The 22,218-nt window shown below is 40.4% G+C and overlaps 1 protein-coding gene across 1 annotated transcript in view; it reads right to left on the bottom strand.

The window, feature by feature from the left end:
• Positions 1–16,838, bottom strand: part of LOC130100812 (GDP-L-fucose synthase-like) — a 47,179-nt gene extending 30,341 nt beyond the window's left edge. The window contains exon 1 of the mRNA XM_056266431.1: positions 16,772–16,838. The gene's annotated coding sequence lies outside the window, so the exon portion shown is untranslated. The remainder of the gene's footprint in view (positions 1–16,771) is intronic.
• Between the last annotated feature and the right edge of the window lie 5,380 nt (positions 16,839–22,218).

Here is a 22,218-nt window from a genome sequence, read left to right as displayed (position 1 = left end):
CTTTAACCAGCTCAGTCACAGCCCTACAGCGCAAGGATTTGTTTTATTGTCAACATTTTGAATGGCCGTCTCGTGAGAGCGAGAGCCTGTTTAAATGAATGACGGCAAGGATGATGCTGTGCTGGTCTCCCTCAAACAGGAGCGGAGACGGTGTCTGGGTAGGGGAAAACAAAGCACGCGGGGACGTGGCTGGCGTGGGATCGTTAACCTCCCTACCCTCCGGTTGACGCTGGCTGCGGCGCTTCTTCTTCCTGGGCCGTAGAAGGGCAGGGAAAGGAAGCGTGGGTGAAGCGGCGTCGCCATATTGGATGAGACCGAGCCACGACCGCAGCGCCGAGACGGGCATGCCCTTGCAGACCGAGCAACCGCCGGCAGAGAGTGCAGCTTGAGCTCTAACCGTAGGGCCTGATTCAACGGCGAAGCTTTCAGAGGACTCAGAGACGTGAAGTATGTCGCTGAAGGAGATGAAATCTGCTATAATGGCTATTTCAGGGGCTTTTATGGGCACTGGCCACGCCCCTTGTGGCGGGCTCTGACGTGTATGACGTAATGATAGCTCATTGGCACACACGTTGGAGCCGCCCGCGCCATTGGATGTGCAGTTGCCGCAGCACAGCCAATGAGTGAGTCAGTCACTCAATGTGCTAGTTGTCCAGTTGCAAAATGCGTTTTACATTTTAAGCTTCAGAATTTCGAGGAAAGGGGGTTTCCCCCACTGCGTATAGCTACGCAATACGAAGTGGACGTTCTCGAAAGGGAACAGTAGGGTTTCAGCACTTCGTGCTTGAACCCCTAATAAACATTTATTTGTATAGCACTTTTCAATTTTCATACATGTAATGCAACTCAAAGTGCTTCACAAGCATAAAAACAAATAATGAATACAATTTCACACAATGTCAATTTAAAAAACAACAGTTTCACTGTTCAATTTTAATATCAGTTTCACCTCAATATCAAAATAAAATAATATAAATAAAACGTATGCAAATTAAGCCAACTATAAGAGAATCAGAAGGTAAATTAAAAACAGACTTTCAACTTCCACCATATTCTTCCATTAATTATAAACTTTAAAAAGAAATGTCTTATAAAAATATGAATGCTTGTAGCCTCTTTCACTTCATTTGGTAGACAATTAAACTAAACATTTTTGGAGCATATAGTGGCTAAAAGAAGTACAACCGGATCGCTTATGATTTACTGTATAATGTGCCAGAAGACTGGCACTAGAGGATAATAATAAATTTTATTTAAAGCGCCTTATCAGGACACCCAAGGACACTGTACAAAGCAGATAAAAACCATTAAAACAGTAAACAATAAAATTGGCAAGACAACATTTAGGTGAAATGGGTCAGGCGGAATATGAATGTCTAAACAACAGAGTTTTGAGTTTGGATTTGAAAAGATTAAATGAGTCCATGGTACGTAGATCTGGAGGGAGGGAATTCCAAAGATGGGGAGCAGAGCGACTAAACGCCCTGCTCCCCATTGTGACAAGACGAGCAGGGGGAACAGAAAGCTGGCAGGTGTGAGAGGATCGGAGTGAACGAGTAGGGATGTTTAAATGGAGAAGATCTGAAATATATGGAGGGGCCATGTTATGAACTGCTTTGAAAGTAATGAGAAGTATTTTAAAGATGATCCTCTGTTTGACAGGAAGCCAGTGAAGTTGTTGCAGGATGGGAGTGATATGATGAGAAATGGGGGTCTGAGAGATCAGGCGTGCAGCAGAGTTCTGTAGGAGCTGCAGCTTCTGGAGCGACTTATTAGGAAGGCCAAACAGGAGTGAGTTGCTGTAATCTAACCGGGATGTGATGAGGCTGTGAACCAAGATGGCGGTGGTTTTGGGAGTAAGAGAGGGACGGAGGCGGGAAATGTTGCGCAGGTGGAAATAGGCTGACCGGGTGTGTCATGATTCTGCCATCATGTTATTGATTATTCCTAGTCTTGTGGCAGGATCATGACAGAACCAATGTTTTGTGTACAAGCGCATGGCCAATTGTTTGGCCATGTGCTTGTGTTGTCTCGTTACGTTACCCCGCCTCCTTGTTATCCTCGTCTCGTCATTATTGTCTAGTCAGTTTCACCTGTCTTTGTCTAGTCAGCTTCACCTGTCTTTGTCATTAGTGTCTCCCTATTTAATCCCCTTGTGTTTGCTGTCCTGTGTCGGTACATTGTCTAACTTTGCGTGTATTTCCCTGTGAGTATTTAACCTGAAAACCTGTTCAATTAATTGAGAGTTTGCTTCTTGTCAAGTCAGAATCTTGTTTGTCATCGTGTCTTAGTTTAGTCGTACTCTGCCCCTGTCTTGTTTTGCCCCATCGTGGGTTTTGTTTTCTGTTTTGTCTTCAATAAACCCCTGTTTGTATCATCTGCTGTCTGCGCCTGGGTTCCCCATTCCATCCACATGACAGGGTGATGTTATTTAATGTGAGAGTGGAAAGATAATGTGCTGTCAAGGACGACACCCAGACTCTTAACCTGAGGGGAGGGGAGGACAGTTGAGTTATCAATGGTAATGGAAACGTTATTAGCTTTGGAGAGGGTATGAGGTGTGCCCACCAGGAGGACTTCAGTTTTTGAACTGTTCAGTTTGAGAAAGTTGGATGAAAACCAAGAATGAATTTCTTGGAGACAGAGGTTAAGAGAGGTTGGTGGGAGTAGAGAAGATGGTTTAGAAGAGAGGTAGAGCTGGGTGTCGTCCGCGTAACAATGAAATTTAATGTTATGTTTACGGAAGATGTGACCAAGAGGGAGGATGTATATGATAAAAAGGAGAGGCCCCAATACAGAGCCTTGGGGCACTCCAGCGGAGACGGGGAAGGTAACGGATTTCTGGGTTTTTAGCTGTATGAACTGTGTGCGATCAGAAATGTATGAAGTAAACCAGGCTATGGGAGTGTGGGTGATACCAATAGATGATAATCGACTTAGGAGGGTGGGATGAGAAATGGTATCAAAATCTGCTGTGAGGTCCAGAAGAATGAGAATTGAAAGTAACCCAGAATCAGAAGCCATGAGAAGGTCATCTGAAATTTTGATGAGTGCTGTGAAGGGGACGGAAGCCATATTGAAACTGCTCGTAGATGTTATTCGACATGAGGTGGTTATGAAGTTGAGAGGCGACTGTTTTTTCCAGAATTTTGGATATGAAGGGTAAGTTAGATATAGGACGGAGATTGCTAAATTTAGTGGGGTCCAGACCAGGTTTTTTCAGAATGGGTGTGACCGAGGCAATTTTGAGTGAATGGGGGACTGAACCGGAGCTTAAGGAGGAGTGGATAATCTCAGTGATGAGAGGGGCAAGTGAAGAGCAGCAGGATTTAACCAGGGTGGAGGGAAGTGGGTCGAGCTGACGTGTGCAGGGTTTAGATTTATGAATAATGTCCGAAATGGCTTGGACAGAGGGAAGGTCGAAACTTGAAAAAGTAGTAGTTGGGGATGGATAAGGGGTGTTAAAGTTGCCTCCAGAAGCTGCAGCTCCAGATGAGGTCAAGTGTTTATGGATGTCTGTGATTTTGGAAACAAAAAAGGACATAAGTTTATTGCAAAAGTCTTGGGATTGCATATGGTAGGAAAGAGAGTCAGGAGGTTTTGTGATGGAAGTGAGGATGGAGAACAGGGTTTTAGAATTATGATTATTAGAGTGGATTAAGTGAGAGTAATATGCAGATTTAGCTGAAGAGAGGGAATCCTTATACAAATTAACATGTTCCATGTACATATTTTTATGAATGATGAGTCCAGTTCTGTTAGCAAGACGCTCCAGCTGACGGCCCTCAGATTTCAGGAGGCTGAGGGCGGGAGTGAACCAGGGTGCTGAGCGGGTGAAGGAAACTGATCTGGATCTCATAGGAGCATGGGTGTCCAAGAGAGTGTGAAGATGTTTGTTATAGTAAGAAACTAATTCATCAGGTGAACAGCAGGCAGGTACACTTGGAAAATTATTGATATCAGATGCAAATTTAACAGTGTTAATGTCCTTGATGTTCCTGAAGGAAATGGTGCGCGGGAGGGTCAGTTTAGCTAGCGGGAGGGTAGTATTAAAAGTAATAAGCATATGGTCGGAAAAGGCAACAGAGTGAGTTTTACAGGCAGAGGGGATGACACCGGAACAACAGACTAAGTCCATTATATGCCCACCACAATGAGTTGGAGAGTCGATATATAGGTGCAGACCGACGCTTTCCAGGGAAGATGAAAAGTCTCTGGAGAGCGGAGAACTGATGTTATCCATATGAATATTGAAATCACCCAGGATGATTAAGTTATGAGATAGAGTTGAAAGATAAGTGAAAAGCTGGGAAAAGTCATTCAGAAAATCTTTGTTATATTTTTGGGGACGGTAAACAGTGACCACGACTGTGGGCGAGGGTCCGGGCAACAGTGAGGCAGAGTACTCAAACGATGAAAATAGAGGAGAAACAGGAATCGGCAAAACTTTCCAGGTCTCGCGATGAAACAATGCGAGACCTCCGCGACGTCCAGAAGCGCGGGGCTGGCAATTGTAAACAAACCCCGGCGGGGCAGACGCGTTAAGAGAAATAAAATCATTAGTCAGCTGCCAGGTCTCAGTCCAACATAAAAAGTCAAGATTATAGTCCATAATGACATCTCTGATTAGTGGACCCTTGTTGTTGAGAGAGCGAATGTTTAGGAGACCAAAGTTGACGGTGGCAGAGCTACTTTTACAGGCAGAGTTAGCTCCTCGGCTAGCGCTACGAGAACGACGGCGTGTGGTAAACCAAGTTGTTATGGAAGAATAAGAGTTCTTATAAAAGCGCTTACCGCGCGGTCCACGGTGGATGTGTCTCCGGTTCGGCTGGAAAAAGATGTCCGATGGAATGGAGCAACCAGATGGGGGCTGGAGAACATCAACATGGCGTCGGAGCTTCAAAAGCTCAGCAACAGAGTACTGAAACAGAGCGTCGACTTGCAGGTGGGCAAGAAACACTAGAAGCCAGCCAAGCACGAACCAGAAAATTGACCGATGAGTCCACGTCATCTTGCACTGGAGAGAGAAAGAGAGGCTGGGGGGCCGGAGATCCTCAGGTAAGCAGCAGCAGCGGTGAAGATGTTAGGACGCAGCCGGGATCACAGAAGAGCATTAATCCAACAGTTAGTGGTCATGAGCAGCAACCAATGTTGTACAGGCAATATAATGATTCAATTTGATCAGATTGAAGCACTATCTGTCTGAAAATTCGCTGGAATTGTCAAGATGTATGCCAAAGTTCTACCGGTGAGTAGCGGCGACAGTTTTATAAACTAATAAAAAAAACTTTAAATTAATTAGTGCTGTCAAACGATTAAAATATTGAATCGCGATTAATCGCACATTTTTATCTATTCTAAATGTCCCTTGATTTCTTTTCTCATTTTAATGCTCTTATCAACATGGAAAACTGGATCGGCTTGCTTTTTTGCAATGTTTTTTTTTTTGTTGAAAACAACATTGACACACTCACCTAAAGGATTATTAGGAACACCTGTTCAATTTCTCATTAATGCAATTATCTAATCAACCAATCACATGGCAGTTGCTTCAATGCATTTAGGGGTGTGGTCCTGGTCAAGACAATCTCCTGAACTCCAAACTGAATGTTAGAATGGGAAATAAAGGCGATTTAAGCAATTTTGAGCGTGGCATGGTTGTTGGTGCCAGACGGGCCGGTCTAAGTATTTCACAATCTGCTCAGTTACTGAGATTTTCACCCACAACCATTTCTAGGGTTTACAAAGAATGGTGTGAAAAGGGAAAAACATCCAGTATGCGGCAGTTCTGTGGGCGAAAATGCCTTGTTGATGCTAGAGGTCAGAGGAGAATGGGCCGACTGATTCAAGCTGATAGAAGAGCAACTTTGACTGAAATAACCACTCGTTACAACCGAGGTATGCAGCAAAGCATTTGTGAAGCCACAACACGCACAACCTTGAGGCGGATGGGCTACAACAGCAGAAGACCCCACCGGGTACCACTCATCTCCACTACAAATAGGAAAAAGAGGCTACAATTGGCAAGAGCTCACCAAAATTGGACAGTTGAAGACTGGAAAAATGTTGCCTGGTCTGATGAGTCTCGATTTCTGTTGAGACATTCAGATGGTAGAGTCAGAATTTGGCGTAAACAGAATGAGAACATGGATCCATCATGCCTTGTTACCACTGTGCAGGCTGGTGGTGGTGGTGTAATGGTGTGGGGGATGTTTTCTTGGCACACTTTAGGCCCCTTAGTGCCAATTGGGCATCGTTTAAAGCCACGGCCTACCTGAGCATTGTTTCTGACCATGTCCATCCCTTTATGGCCACCATGTACCCACCCTCTGATGGCTACTTCCAGCAGGATAATGCACCATATCACAAAGCTCGAATCATTTCAAATTGGTTTCTTGAACATGACAATGAGTTCACTGTACTAAAATGGCCCCCACAGTCACCAGATCTCAACCCAATAGAGCATCTTTGGGATGTGGTGGAACGGGAGGAACCATACTAATACTGTGTATTACCATGGCTTAATACTTTCTTTGAACATAGCAGTCAGGCTACTGCTCTTTATACATCATCAACCCAGCCTCTTATTTCAGAAAGAATGAACAGGTAAGCCGACTAATTATTTGCTTTGAGCCAGTTACTTGGCCCATATTGATAGGATAGCATCTTTGGGATGTGGTGGAACGGGAGCTTCGTGCCCTGGATGTGCATCCCACAAATCTCCATCAACTGCAAGATGCTATCCTATCAATATGGGCCAACATTTCTAAAGAATGCTTTCAGCACCTTGTTGAATCAATGCCACGTAGAATTAAGGCAGTTCTGAAGGCGAAAGGAGGTCAAACACAGTATTAGTATGGTGTTCCTAATAATCCTTTAGGTAAGTGTATATTATATTGTTCAATTTCACACTAACATTCACACTTGGAGCAAATATTATTATTATTATTATTATTCTTTATTTCAGACCCATGGGTCCATATATAAAAAAAGAAGAAAATACAAACATAATTTTACAAACAACAGACAAATTTTTAATAATCTCTCACACAATGTAATAACACTCCATTAATAAAAGGGTGGAAAAAAAACTTTGTAACAGAAACAGCCTTTTCAAGGGATCAAAACAGGGCGATACAATTACAAAGTGCACATCTAAGGTAAATGACTCAGCCTATAGTGTAGTTAAACCATGGCTTAATACTTTCTTTGAACATAGCAGTCAGGCTACTGCTCTTTATACATCATCAACCCAGCCTCTTATTTCAGAAAGAATGAACAGGTAAGCCGACTAATTATTTGCTTTGAGCCAGTTACTCAAACAGAAAAGCTTGTTGACATTTTCAGACAACAGGGAAGCTCGCTTCTTTTGTACAACATGCCCAGACAGTGAAAACGACCTTTCAGAAGGTAGGCTAAATGATGTGGCCGGTGGTGCTACTTGATTGCAAGGCAGACAACACAGACAACTTCCGGCAAATTTAGATTTGCTCTGCAAGTTAGTCTGGCAAAGAGCTCATTCAAGCCCATTTCTAATCCGTCGGAATCGCGGCACCAATCAGAAACGTTGGGGCGGGCTTTACACGATGACGACAGCACAGCGACGGTGAAGCAGATTTTGTACATTTACAAAGATGGATGCCGCCGTGGAACTAGGGGTGTGACGGTTATAGTTGAACACCGTCATTAGAACTCTATAACCGCCAAAACCATGTTATAAAAATATTTTTTTCACAAAAATGTATTTTCACAAAAATGTATTTTCACAAAAATGTATTATCATAGAGAATGTTTAAATACTAATATCAGCTTACGAGGGAAACGGAGGCGGAGTTAGTGGTGCTTCGGAGGCTGAGTGCTGGAGATGATTCGGGAGAGGTCTGTGCCCCTTTACCGATCAGAGCGCGCGCTGACACGGAGTAAAGCCTTGTTTATACTCGAAGCGTCCGCACGAGCGCAAGGTCGGCAAGACCCCATATCGCTTGGCTGTGTTCACAGCTTTTTTGTAACAGCGCGCGCCGCGTCCGAGGATGAACGACTTCAAGCCGAATCTGCCCGAGCATGTACGTCTCACCGCACCGGCACGCAGTTTGCGCGTCTAAATTGCAAAGTTCATTGCAAAGTTTTTTTTGTTAAAGGGGTCATATAATGGTACATGCACTTTTACAAGTTGATTGTACTGAAATGTGTGTTGGCAGTGCCTGTACACAACCATCATATAATGATAAAAATCCATGCAGTGGTTTTGTTTTAATCTCCTTATATGTTTTCCCCTGCCTCAAATCGAGCCGTTCGAGCCTGTGACGTCGCAGGCTCGCACGCCCCTCCCACGATTGTTGATTGACGGGAGCGTTTCAACACAGACCCGCCCTCGCTCATGAGGGAGCTGTCAATCATAGTCTGCGCGGCGCGGACCGGCGCGCTCATTGTTGATATGCTGGAGCACTGTCTATGAGCAGAATGGCGTCTAAGCGATTGTGGTGTTCTGTTCTTGGGTGTAATAACGAACACAGTAATTTTAATGTTCCTAAATCCGAACCGCTGAAGACGCAGTGGCTGAGTTTTGTTTTCGAAGGGAATATTCCCCACGAGCAACGTCAATGCTCTCATGTTTACGCGAATCATTTCACACCAGACTGCTTTATAAAGGAGGATCAGTATAAAGCTGGATTTGCTAAGAAGCTTTGCTAAAAAGGATCGGTACCAGATATTCGTGTTCCTGCTGAATCTCCAGAAGAACGGAAGTGAGTGAAACGTTTTATTAAACTTTATATTCATATATTAATCTTTGCAAATCGCTAGCTGCACGCTTCACAATGAATGCGTCTAAGGTTTACACTCAGTCAGGGTACATTACGACATGTTTTCTATGTGTGACGTTCTCAATATAATTCATAATTCCACGTTTATACTGAACAACGCGTTATGGTTATTGTGTTATTGAGTTACAAACGGTGTAGCACAGAACAGAGAGGCGGAGTCAGCAAAGCTCATTATCATTTAAAGTCATATGCACTGAATCGGCGTGCTGAAAACAGAGCTGTTTTTGACCAGGTAAAATAAGTGTTTTCTTACAATACTAATGAGAATTTTTAATTAAAGTATATTACAAACTTTTAATTTAGACCTTAAAGAATCATATTAGCTTGTACAAAAATGGCATTATATGACCCCTTTAACCCTCTGGGCTTCTTCGTAAATGGGTTACACTTAGCTTCCTCCCGGTCAAAAACGGACGAAGCCTTAAAATGTAACTTTACTTTTTCCCAGGATAACCAATCAAATATTGTTTTGTTCTATAATATTTTCTGATTATTATTTAGAATTTTTAGAATTTTTTATGATACTTTGCATTAATTATATAATTTTTATGAGCTATTTTTTCCATTAGAATTAATATATATATTTTTATTTTATCTTTATTTTTAAATAAAAAAATCAATAAATGCAACATTTCACATCAAAATAGAGTGCCAGCCTAAAAAAAAAATGTTCAAGTAGAAGAGCGCCATCTAGTGGCTTTAAAAAATAGTTAAATGTGTTCAATGTCCTGTACCAGCCTGTAGGCTGCCTATAGCTTCCTATATAAATACATAGAAAGGCTTTTTGATTCCTTTTGTTGTTTTAGACATGATTTCTCTATCTTATTCGTTTTTTTTATTTAGATATACATTTAGATATTCTAAAAGACTACTTTATTTTTTTAACAAATTTTTTTAGATAAGTATCAGGTTTTGCATTATGATTAAAATCAAACCATAGCATTTGGTTAGAAAGGGAACACAATGCAAACATTTTTGTTACTCAGTATTTGATCATTCAAATAAGTAAACAAAATAAGGGATGGTTAGTGATAATTCAAAACACTTTATACAGACATTTAGCAATAAATTGGTATTTTTTATTTTTTTATTTTTGCATATTCTCAAAATTTGCTGTTGCAGTCTTACCAGTTAATCTCTCTCTCTCTATCTCTCTCTCTCTGTGTGTGTGTGTGTGCATTTGAGAGAGATTTTTTTTTTCATTTATTGATTTTATTTTGCATATTCTACAAATTTGCTGTTGCAGTCTTGCCAGTATATCTGTGTATGTGTGTGTTTGTGTGCGTGGGTGTGTGTGTGTGTGTGGGGGGGTCTTATTTGCACTCTTGATGTTTTAGAGTGTCACCCCTTCATTGCTGTACACTTTTTTTCTGCACAGTGGCTGATCTGTAGCTTGTACCACCAAAAGTTTCTCTGAGTTTTCCTATTTTTTCATATTTCCCATTCATTTCCTATGTCGCCCGTTTTTGACCGGGAGGAAGCTAAGTGTGACTATTTTTTTTACGACCCTTTAACATATCAGAATCATCTCCTTGATTTTTGTGTGTGTTCATATAGGTAATACAACAAAAGTCACCAAGTTTCACCCCCATCCGATGAAGCAAAAAAAATTAAACAATTCAAAATGTAAACGTTTTCGGTCATTTTCGGACGAAGAAGCCCAGAGGGTTAAGGTGTTGTTTACTGTGTGTGATTTATTTAATGGATAGCACATTCACTTCTAGTTGTCTTGCTGTTAATTTTAAATAAACAAAGAGCAAGTGTAACAGTTCGAAATAGACCCAAAAGCGCCGAAAGCTGGTTAATGATTTATTGAAAAGTAAAATGATAAATGCAACACAGGCTGTCTGCCGATCACAGGTAGTCTTGAACGCAGAACAGGAAAATGATCTCCAGAGAGAAACCAGGCCGGATGATCGTCACAGGTTCGCGGTCAGGTAGTGCTCGCAGGAATACGCAAGCGCAGACTCCACCAGGCAGTAACCGCAGCACAGAGAATCAGACTTGACACAGGATAGCCGGAGCAGTCACTCATCTGACATATGCGTACACACAGGACAAGAAACAGTTGCAATGATACACAGACGTCAGTAACGGACATGAACGAACAAACAATAAACCGACAAGAGGGGAAAAGAACATGAGGTCTAAATAGAAAGAAAATCAGGGCAAAAGGGAAAGAGGTGTGAGGAGAGCAGGAGAGTAAACGCTGATTAAGAATGGGTTCAGCTGTGCGAGAGCACAAGTGAAAGAGAGAGAGAAAGAAGCAGAGGAATAAGACTAGACTCCTGACAGCAAGTAGCTAATCAGTAGGTGCGTTCCGTTCGACAGGGTCCCTACCATAGACAGTATAAGAAGTGGACAGAGCATCTCATTGGAACTCAGTTGAGACAGTTGAAGCCCATTTTTAGCGATTTTTGAGCACTTCCGTTCCTGACGCGAACCGACCCAAACTAAGCTTGATGGCGTGAGCAACCTGTCTGACAGACGTTAATCTTCTAGTAGCTGTGCGTGAAAATTGCCAACGGTAATCTTGCAGAGACGGGGAACTTGAGCAAAGAGTTCTTTGGCGTGAGTGAGCAGGAGTAAGAATTCCGTTGCTTTTATGGACTCATTATCTATGGGCTTCTCCCTTGACGGGACGTCCCCCCGATTGCCTGCGAGCTTCTCCTCCTGTCTGTACGGTCATTTCTGTACAGCACGACAGAGAGTCGAGTGGTTATGACGCAATCGTTAGCCTATTTTTACTAAATCTGTTTCTACGGGGCCATAATGTAACATAGAAGGTAATGGAGCCCTTTATACATTGTCGTGTTTCTTTAGAAATAAATAATGGACAAATGGAGTCTTTAAACGCCTCAGATGTAAAGTTATTCGCTGTCAAAGTGACACAAAAATGAATGGGAGTCAATGGAAATGCTAACGCAAGTGAAGTTCTGCTACAAGATGGCGGCACCCGGCCGGCTTCAACTTCCGGTCGATGGATTACCCCCTTGGTCCCTACGCAGTGTTCACGGCTCCCTACTCCCTGAACACGGTACATCAGTTGAAGTGGACTTCGCTGACAATAATCACTCATTTGGAATGCCCTGCAACGTCATCAAAGAAAGCCAACAACAGGGTCGCGCAGATTATGATATAACTTAATTAAATTTTGTAATTTACTTTTCTTTCTAATTTAAAATCATATAATAGGCCTATAGATACATTCATTACCCCAACCGTTCATAAATACTAGTTTGTATAACAATAACAATATTTATGAATACTCAATGCATACGTAAACTCAGAGCCGTTAGAAATTTAAATTTAAAATCTCTTCCAACGGCTCTGCTCTATGGTTAGTTCCGACTGGTGACGCGGTGCACAATGACAGTTGGTTGATTTTCGCTCTCCACTTCCTGTGAAGTGATGTATCGATGTTCCCTTATTCCCTACGCCGTTTGCAGTGCCCTTCGAACTGAACATGTTCGTTCCCTTCGGATTGGAATCTCACTTAAGATGGCGAAATACCCTGTGAAGTCCACTTCGCAGTCCACTTACGGTCGAATGGAACGCACCTAGTGTCTGCTCTATAACAGACGAACGTCGCTCTGCATACGTCATCTCCTTCATCGCTCTGATTGGTTTTAGGTCTATCCAATTGCGCCCAGAGGCATTTGAGCTACGTCCGTTGGTGACGCCCCTTTGGAAATGATTTGTCTATGAAGCTTTGCCAGAACATAACTCAGTTGCAACTGAGAATGGTCTGGTTTTAACCAGGCTAAGGCGGCCCATTCACTTTGATCACTTTGGTCTTGTCAGTGGAGCCATTTGGCAACCTTTTAAAAGTAAACTTTTCATTGAGGAGCTTATTGGCATCCATTTCGGCGTCTTGCGCTCGCCATCCACTCAAAATGTAACCTTAGCCTACTACTCTTTGGCCGGTGCTGCGTTCCAGTCCACGTTTAGACACGCACTTGCGAACTTCCCTAAGCACTTCCCCTCAGGTGAATCCCTGCCGCCATTTTGAAGTGCGTTCCACTTCGTGAAGTGATGAGGGAAGTTTATATGGACAGACCCACTTCATATGTACACTTCAGGCAGCTCCATATACCACAATGCAACACGATTGTGAAGTCACCGCAGATTTTGTCTAATCACCACCACCACAACAACAACTCTATGATATAGCTATTAATTATGATTTTTTTATTTATTTAAAACAACCTAAACACATCTATATACATGTGGATGCTGCATTAAACAAATTCATAAAGGGAAAAAATAAATAAATAATAAATCAACTCCATAGCTGATTCCAAGTGATCAAGGGCTTAGGACGTTCTAGTTCAGCCCATTGCAGTTTCCGCCAGTAGTGGGCACTCATGCAACGTAAGCAATGACGTACATCCGAGTGAACCTGAGACGGAGGGAAGTTATGGTGCGTTCTATTATTTATCCGTGTCGGAGTTCCGACTAGGAAGTCAGATGTTGCCTAGCAACACACACCAACACGCCCCCTTTCCTCGGATTTTCCCGCTCGGATTTCGGACAACCGTGAGGACACCGAGCAAGAATTCTGATACGGAATCCAAGATGGCTGCGCCCTGTGTGACTTATGATGCGTTCTATTATTGTCAACGAACCGACTCGGCCCTCGGATATGACGCCATTTCCACACTTCGAGCGTTCTGGTATGTTTTGCGCGTCCAAGTGGGGAAAAAAACATGGACGCCACCCGGAAAGCTGTTGCTATGGCAGCACTGGCCGAGTACCAGGCGCTTATCAAAACTCAGCCATTTGAACTTCTAAAATTTTCACTTTATTTCATGTTTTAGTTTATCTAACGGTGTTACTAACGCTTGCCACGTTAGTAACACCCGTTTTAAACGAGGCTTCATTCAATATTGCACTCACAACAAGACCGATTCCAATACCCACAGGCAGTGATACGGACGTAGTAAGGTATGCAGTAATATGAGTGATTAACAATAATGTCAAGTTCGTTGACAATAATACGCTGATTTCATTTTAAATGAAATACGCAGCCGCCATTTTAAAATCTCTCCGGTGGGAAGAAAACCGGAAGTGTCGCTTTCAATCATAGGAGAGTCGCGAATGCGATGGCGTATTGTTGTGTTTAATGTAGAAATGAGTTATTCTAAAAATGTACATACATTTCTTTCATACTTTAGACCAGGGATAGGCAACGTCGATCCTGGAGTGCCGCTGTCCTGCAGAGTTTAGCTCCAACCCTTGATATAAACTCGCCTGCATTTAGCATTAGTAATCCTGAAGACATTGATTAGCTTGCTCAGGTGTGTTTGAATAGGGTTGGAGCTAAACTCTGCAGGACAGTGGCACTCCAGGATCGACGTTGCCTATCCCTGGTCTAAAGTATGAAAGAAATGTATGTACATTTTTAGAATAACTAATTTCTACATTAAACACAACAATACGCCATCGTATTCGCATATATATAATTCAGAACGTAAAAAAAGAAGGAACTATATACATATCCTATATTGGATATTAACATCCAATAGTGTAAATTGCGGCAGCAGCTTCAGGTTGGTAGTCCAAGGCATTGTTCTGTCTATACTTCCGGGGTTCTTCCCACCGGAACCTCGCTTTCGATTTCAAAATGACGGCTGCGTGAAATCAGCTAGGGATGTGCACGAATATTCGAATTTTCGAATATTCGATCTGTAATTATTATTCGAAAAATAAAATAGGCCTACTATTCGAATTTTACTACATTGCTTTGCTGGCCGTAAATGCAGTGAATCCATGATAAATCCCAAGCACTAACTCGCAGTTATAATTAAATGCACTGGGTGGCGCTGTGGAGTGTGTTAACAAGTTGTGTGTATTTGATCACATAATGTTGTCGTCTGCCTCGCGAAGTTTGGAATTACTTGAAAATTATCTTACTAAATGGAATTACTTTTGATCGAATTAATTAATTAATCTGAGTTATAATATCATCAACACAATGAGAAATCACATGAAATCCAAACAGTTGAATGAGGAAAGACAGCTGTCCAACACTGCATTCACGACTGCAGGTAAGCGCAGCTGGACCCCGCGTGATCCGAGAACCGAGATGATAACTTATCTTATAGCAAAATGATTTTGAGACATATACTTCCTTTAAGTTTCGTCGAGGGATTCAGGTTTAAGAACAGAAAACGCAATGTGCTGTTAGAAACTTAGAACACCGTTATCTTTGTGTCTCTGAAGCGTCTGTCAGCGAAGCGCCTTTTCTCACTCGAGCATAAATTGCTGGCGGCGCCCAGCTGAATGTGGATATTGTTTTTCTCAATAAAAACGTGAAACAATATAAACACGATAATCATATGCTGACTCGTGTGTGTGTGTGCGTGTGTGTGTACGTTCTGTACGATATCTGGCGCAATCTGCTTTATTAGGCGTTTTTTTCCCGTTCGCGCTGCTTAAGCATGCTTTTATTAATGCTTTTGTTTTTTATATTTTTTGTTTACACATAGGCCTACTATTTAATGTTTTCAACTAAAAGAAAACTTAAACATATATTGTAAGCTTGTTGTGTATATTGCCTAATTGTAAGCTTGTTCAGAAGTGGACAAAAACGTGAAAAAAAAAATAACTACACGCGACGGGACTACACGTGTAGTCACGTGTCCTAACTACACGTGTCCTAACTACACGCGACGCGACGCCGCGACACGCGATAAAAGGTATCTTTTCCATGTTAATCAGAGTTTTTATCCTAACCAGACGCGACAGCGACACACGAAGTTTCTCATTTAGAAATGGTTCCTATTTCTGCGACGTCGCGGCTGACAGATCCGCCCACACAGAGATCTCATTGGATGGAAGTTCTGCCTGAATATTTAACCATCAAACATGGAGGACGAGGAACTGATTGTCGAAGTTCAAAGGCATTCAATTCTCTACGATAAATCCCACAAATTCCACAAAGATATCAGGAAAAAGGATTCCGTCTGGAGAAGTATAGCTGAAGCATTATGTCCTTACCCATTTCCAATGTGAGTACGGGCCAGCAGTGCACTTTCACATAGAGACTCCGCCCACACGCTGTTCTGAATAGCTGTGATTTTTTATTGACGTGTGGCGTCTCACAGTCGTGTCGCGTCTAGTGTGGACAGGCACACTTGCTGTCGCTGGAATTTTATCGCGTCGAGTGTAGTTAGGACACGGTGTTAGCGAGTGAAGGGCATGACAATTTTGGACTGGATTGCTGCGTTCACACCAAACACGAATAGAGCGTCAAATTCGCGTCTACCGCGTCTAGTTGGACGCTTGAACATTTTGAATCCATTTGCGCGTCTAAAGCGAAATTGACGCGCGTAAAAAGCAAGCGTTTGAAGCGAAATTGACGCACGAATGATTCGCGTCTGCCGCGCAAAACACCTAATTCGCGCTGCAGGACCTCTAGACGCGCGTGAACGCGTCTTTACATTGACTTGAATTATAGCCACGTTAATAACGTTTGTAAGAAACCAAACCGTTTGTAAATCCGTCAAGATTTCAACGAGATAAGAGTATTTGTGTTCGTGCTGATCACTCATCTTACATCAGGCACCACAGAGCCCGCCAGAAAGCTTGCCTGTGACAAGATGGCCGCCGGTGATGACGATAGAGACTGCCTTTATTATGGATATCTATGGTTGCAACAGCATGTGAAAAAAAAAAACGAAATGCCAAAATGACCGTTAATCTCGCGATAAAAAAAATTGAAGCCGTTAAAATAGGTTTGCGTTAACGCCGTTAATAACGCGTTTAACTGAAATCAATACTTTGATGAACTGGTAACCAATGTAATTCCATTAAAACCGGTGTAATATACTCTCTCCTTTTTAATTCCCTACTCTGGCTATATTGCATTTTGTATCAATTGTAACTTCACTATTGAACCCTTTAGGTCTGCCAGAATACATAGTATTTCTGAATGATTGCATTACCTGCTCCCTGGCTCGTTGGCTGTCGCTCTGTGAATTAGGCCTATGAGGAAATGATAAAAAGAAATGTCCAGCTAATTGGTTTATGTTACACACACACACCTGCATTCTCCTGTTTTGCTTAAAAAACTGGCGGATTAAGACCGTTTAAGATCTAAAAAACAAGTAGGCCTACTAAGTAAATTGAATCAATTGTTCCCAACTCAAAAAGAAAACTCAGATAAAACACTACAATGATGAAACATATTTGGCTTTTTATCTAAGACCTTAAGAGCTTGTTTAAAAACACTTTCAATAAGTTTAAGAATAGTCTTACAAGGTTTGATATGTGGAAGAATCATGGAGTTCATAAATAAAACTGCTTCTTTTTTAGTCAAACTATTTCTAATATATCTAAAATTAGCTAAATTTAATTTCACATCTGATGCATGGAGGAGATCCAGTCAGATGATTAAGTCAAATGTTATTACTTATCAACAGACAATCAAATAATAAATCAAGAGTAAAATGAATTCATCCATTATCAGGATTAAAAAGTTAATAAAGAAACATAAAATAAACAGATAAAATCACTAATATTTCTAAGTAAAATATCATTAAAACACTCTGAGTATAATATTCTTACCTAAAGATAAGCAAGTTGTTTGAGAGATCTCTCTTTGAAAAGACAGGTTGTGAAGGAGTAAGGTCTGAGTCCAAATGATAGACGGATCTGTATAGAAATTGATCTCCCTATTATTCAGTTGCTTATCGAAACAGAGATAAGTTCCTCATTTCATAGTACTGTATATTGCATCGAAGCAGACACACAACCAAACATATAGTTCTCACACTCTGAGGTGTCAGCCCGTACACTGCAAGATGTTTAGCTAAGATTACATTTGTTTACCACTTTATTCTGACACATTCAACGTTTTCCCTCATCTAAACCGCAAGTACAAAAGTTCACCCTAAGTCAAGCTACATTTGAGGCATAAAGATGAGTAAATCATCTACAGGACAATCCGGATTCTACCATCTCTTTATGTACACAATGTTAATCTTTTATATTGTAATCTTTTTATGTTTAATATTTGGCTAGTTTGTGTGCTGCTGCGCGTCCATGTGTGTGTAATTAGTGGAGTGTGTGTGTGTTGTGTGGACCCCCTCCTACTGACGTGCTCTTTAAATAACAACAAAAAAAAAGTGCGCCGTTGACTTTAGACCAGGGTTCAGTATGTCAATGGCTCAGTCTACTTGCTTAAAAATAGCAACGTGCCAACAATTTTCAGACCAGCAGCCCATGGGCGTATAAATAGGTCATTTGCACCTATTTATACGCCCATGGCATGGGCTGCTGGTCTGAAAACGAGGTGTGTGTTCAGGCGCATTGTTGGCACGTTGCATTTGCTATAAACAATGTGGCGCAGGATGTGAAAATGAAAACTGCTGTGATAGAAATATTTTATTTAATGGGTATTTTCAACATTAAATGTACAGAGAAATGCGGTAACACTTTATTTTAAGGTGCTTGTAATAAGCAGTAATTAACAGTTAATAAGACACTTATAAGACCGTATAAGATGCATATAAGATGCATATAAGCATTAACTAATGATAATAAATAAATTAAATTAAATAATACATTTCTCAAGTATCAATACATTGCACTTTTAGAACAGCCGAACAAACATAAATGGTAACACAAACTCCCAGGCCCTTAAAAATGGACCTTCCCAAGAGGGAGTAGTTTCCCTGATCTCTTCAGGGCCTGAACCTTTAATTAACCCTTATATGAAGTAGTTAATGCTTATATGCATCTTATATGCATCTTATAAGGTCTTATAAGTGTCTTATTAACTGTTAATTACTGCTTATTACAAGCACCTTAAAATAAAGTGTTACCAGAAATGCAGACTAAGGATGCTCAGGTCAAAGACCATAAATACTTATCCAAAAAGTGCTTAACACAGTAGAACTAACTAAGTCATATGATTAGCTTAGATCATTTTAAACTAATCACCAGAACAAATCACAGTGAAGAAGACTTAAGTGATACATAGCTGCCAACTTTTGAGTTTAGCTTGGAGTGAGATTTTTGGATGGATGGGGGGGACACGATGTAAAAAAAGAAGAAAAAGCATTACTACAAGCGTAGGCTATTGTTGTTGTCAAAACATTTGGTAGCCTAACTACACATTTTATTAAGTTTAGTGACAGCATGGTGCAATAATTGGTATAGGCTACTGCTTTTATTATTGCTTGATACAAATTTTACAATTTCAATTTAATTATTGTGGTTTTATTCTGATCTTGATTGTATTTGGATACATATTATACATAGGCTATAGATGTTAATTTTTCTCAAGAAAGTAAATCGCACCTAATGCTGTAAACATAGACTACATCGAGCCCTGTCAGCTGGTATTTTTAAAGGTTAAAAATGACAACTCAAATTAAAGGCCTAATGCGGTTTTTATTACAACAACTTTATAATATTTTAATGATATAAGTAAAAAATATAATAAATATGTAATATAGTGCACATATTTAGCTAAATACTAATTTATACTAATACTAAATATATTATAAAATAGCCTACTATTTTTTTCTAGCCAACTTGCGTGCTATGGTCATTAAATGGCTTTCCTGAGGTAAATATAACGTTATGTGACATTGTAGTCTACTCCAGCTATTATTGACCTCTTTCCACAGTTGAAAAACACTGATAACAGTATGTATGAGGCATATACATTTCAGTAAGTTACTGTATCTTTCAACACACACACACCTATTGATAATTCGTGTTTATTTACTATTAACTAGGCTAGTGAAGAGAGATGATCGGTTCACGTGCCATTTGAACTGAGGCGCTACCAGTGCTGGACGAAGTACACATACCATGTACTTGAGTAAAAGTAAAGATACTCAAGGTAAAATATTACTCAAGTAAAAGTAGAAGTGCTGCCTTTAAACATTCACTTGAGTAAAAGTACAAAAGTATATGCCTTCAAATGTACTTAAGTATCCAGTACTTTGATTTTTTTATGGCTATAATGTCCTATTATAATTTGTCACAAGACTCTTGCTTAACTCAGTCTAAGTGAAGACTAATGTCACTCTTGGCACACCAATCTATTAATGAAATTACATTAATTAGTCTGATATATATATATATATTATATATATATATATATATATATATATATATATATATATATATATATATATATATATATATATATTTGAATTGAATTAATTTTTTGTGTGTTTAATTTTGGAGGGAAGGGAACTGTTCCTATAAGCAATAAAACATTTACAGTATTTACTGTATAGCCTATATTTTTCTCCAGCGCCTATGGTCATAATTATTAACATCTTAATATTATGATACATTCACATAAACCTGCACAACGCCATTAAATATATATATATATATATATACATACATACACACACACACACACACACACACACACACACACACACATACATACATACATACATATATATATATGTTATGGGAGCAGCCAGGGGCGGATCTAGAAAAATATTTATGGGGTGGCAAGAGGGGGGCAGGAATTTTTGAGGAGTGGCAACATGGCAGACGTATATATACTGAATTTAATCACAGTTAACACAGTTTGATGAGAAATCGTATGTATACACACTACAAAAGGGCATTATTTGTATCTGTTTTGAGGGGGGGGGGGGGGGGGGGGGGGGGGTTGGGGTTTGGGGTCACCTGTGAGTACAGGGCTGGACTGGGACAAAAAATCGGCCCGGGCATTTTGGCCCAGACTGGCCCACTACATATGATCATAAACACAACCGAACTTTGCACTACCTTGAATATGTATACCAACTCCTATAAAAACCTCTGAGTAAGAGTTAACAGATGAAATAACTACTAAGTTGAACTATACTCCACAGTGATCAATCCTAAAACAAGCTATAAGCTGCATTGGGATAGCAATACCGGTTTTTCCCATTGGATTTTGGTAAATCTGTGGTGAGTGCACCTCTGTCCTTCTAGGGGGGTTCGGGGGCATGCTCCCCCGTAAGAAAATTTTGTGCTTTTTAATGTTAAATTCATCAATCTGGTGCTCTTTGAGAGTTCAAAATAAAGAGCTCCAACCCATATTCAGTGTGCAAATTGAACAAAGAAAAACTCAAAACTCTTTTTAGTTGTGATATAGTGTCTGTCTACATTACACTACTATATAATAATAGTTATAATATTATGGCCAGTCCAGCCCTGTGTGAGTATAAAGGCAGGGGTGCGTTTAACTTTTGGAGCCAAGGTGTGCCGACCTTTTTTCCCTTTTTTATATATATTATTTTGTTGAGCACCCAACAAGAATCAATTATATCATTTAAATACTACTAAGATCCATATTACTATCACACGAGCCAATGGCAATTAAATGCACGGATGCATAACGTTAGTCAGATTAATGAATGAAATACAACTGTTCACGAACAGAAGATTGTATTGGACTCATGCTGCATACATACGCAATGACAATTATGCCTACTGTAAATATAGAGTTACAACTACGATTAGAGTTGTTAAATAAAATACCCTGTGAACATTCACACGTTTGCTTTATGATAGGCTAAAATTTATCTCCATAAATATTAAATAATATTTTCTTAATTCTGCGCATGTATTTTTACTTACATCAATTGCTCGATCAATATTATTATCACATATTTTACATTTATATTTTTAACTGTACACAAACAACTTAATATAGCTAAGTTTGTGTATATTTTACACGTAGTAAAATACTGTAGGCTACTGCATGGGCGTCAGTTTGGTTTGAAATGTGGGGGGGACAGAGACGCATTCGGAAGGGCATTTTCAAAAGTGCTGGGTACAATGACGCGTTCATTCTTTTTTCTCTTTCGCGCAGGTCATGGTTTGAAAGACGCCGATGTCCTGTAGCTTACTGATTTAAATAAATAAAAATGTATACAAAGATGTGATGATGTCCGACCAAAAATGTGATGGTACTTTGGGTTTAAATTTAATATTATATTAAGATCTAATATAATGTTGTTAGTATCGTGAATTTTTACGTGAATATATATATATAGATCCGCCTGCGATGCGTATGTACTGTAATGGTCCAGTGGCAGAATTTTTGCCAAGCGTGTCGGAGGTTGAGGGTTCTAATCCGCACTCGTATAGTTTTTTTCCCCACATCAAAACCGATAATTGTATATCAAGAATCTTGATATACTTTATCACTGATAAACATTATCGGTTTTGATGAGGGGGAAAAAAAACTATACGAGTGCGGATTAGAACCCTCAGAAGCAGGGACACGTTTGTGTGCATTTTGAATTGTGATTTCTCTGGAACGAATAGAATCTCTGCAACGGATTGAAGCGCGCGTCCGAGTGAAGACAACACATTTCAGCGCTAGATCGCCTCTTATTTAACAAATGAATTAAACGAATGC

This window comes from Rhinichthys klamathensis, unplaced genomic scaffold (genome assembly GCF_029890125.1).
Source record: "Rhinichthys klamathensis goyatoka isolate OS25496 unplaced genomic scaffold, OSU_Roscu_1.1 h1tg000248l_1, whole genome shotgun sequence".
NCBI lineage: Eukaryota > Metazoa > Chordata > Actinopteri > Cypriniformes > Leuciscidae > Rhinichthys > Rhinichthys klamathensis.
This window is presented reverse-complemented; position numbering and strand designations above follow the sequence as displayed.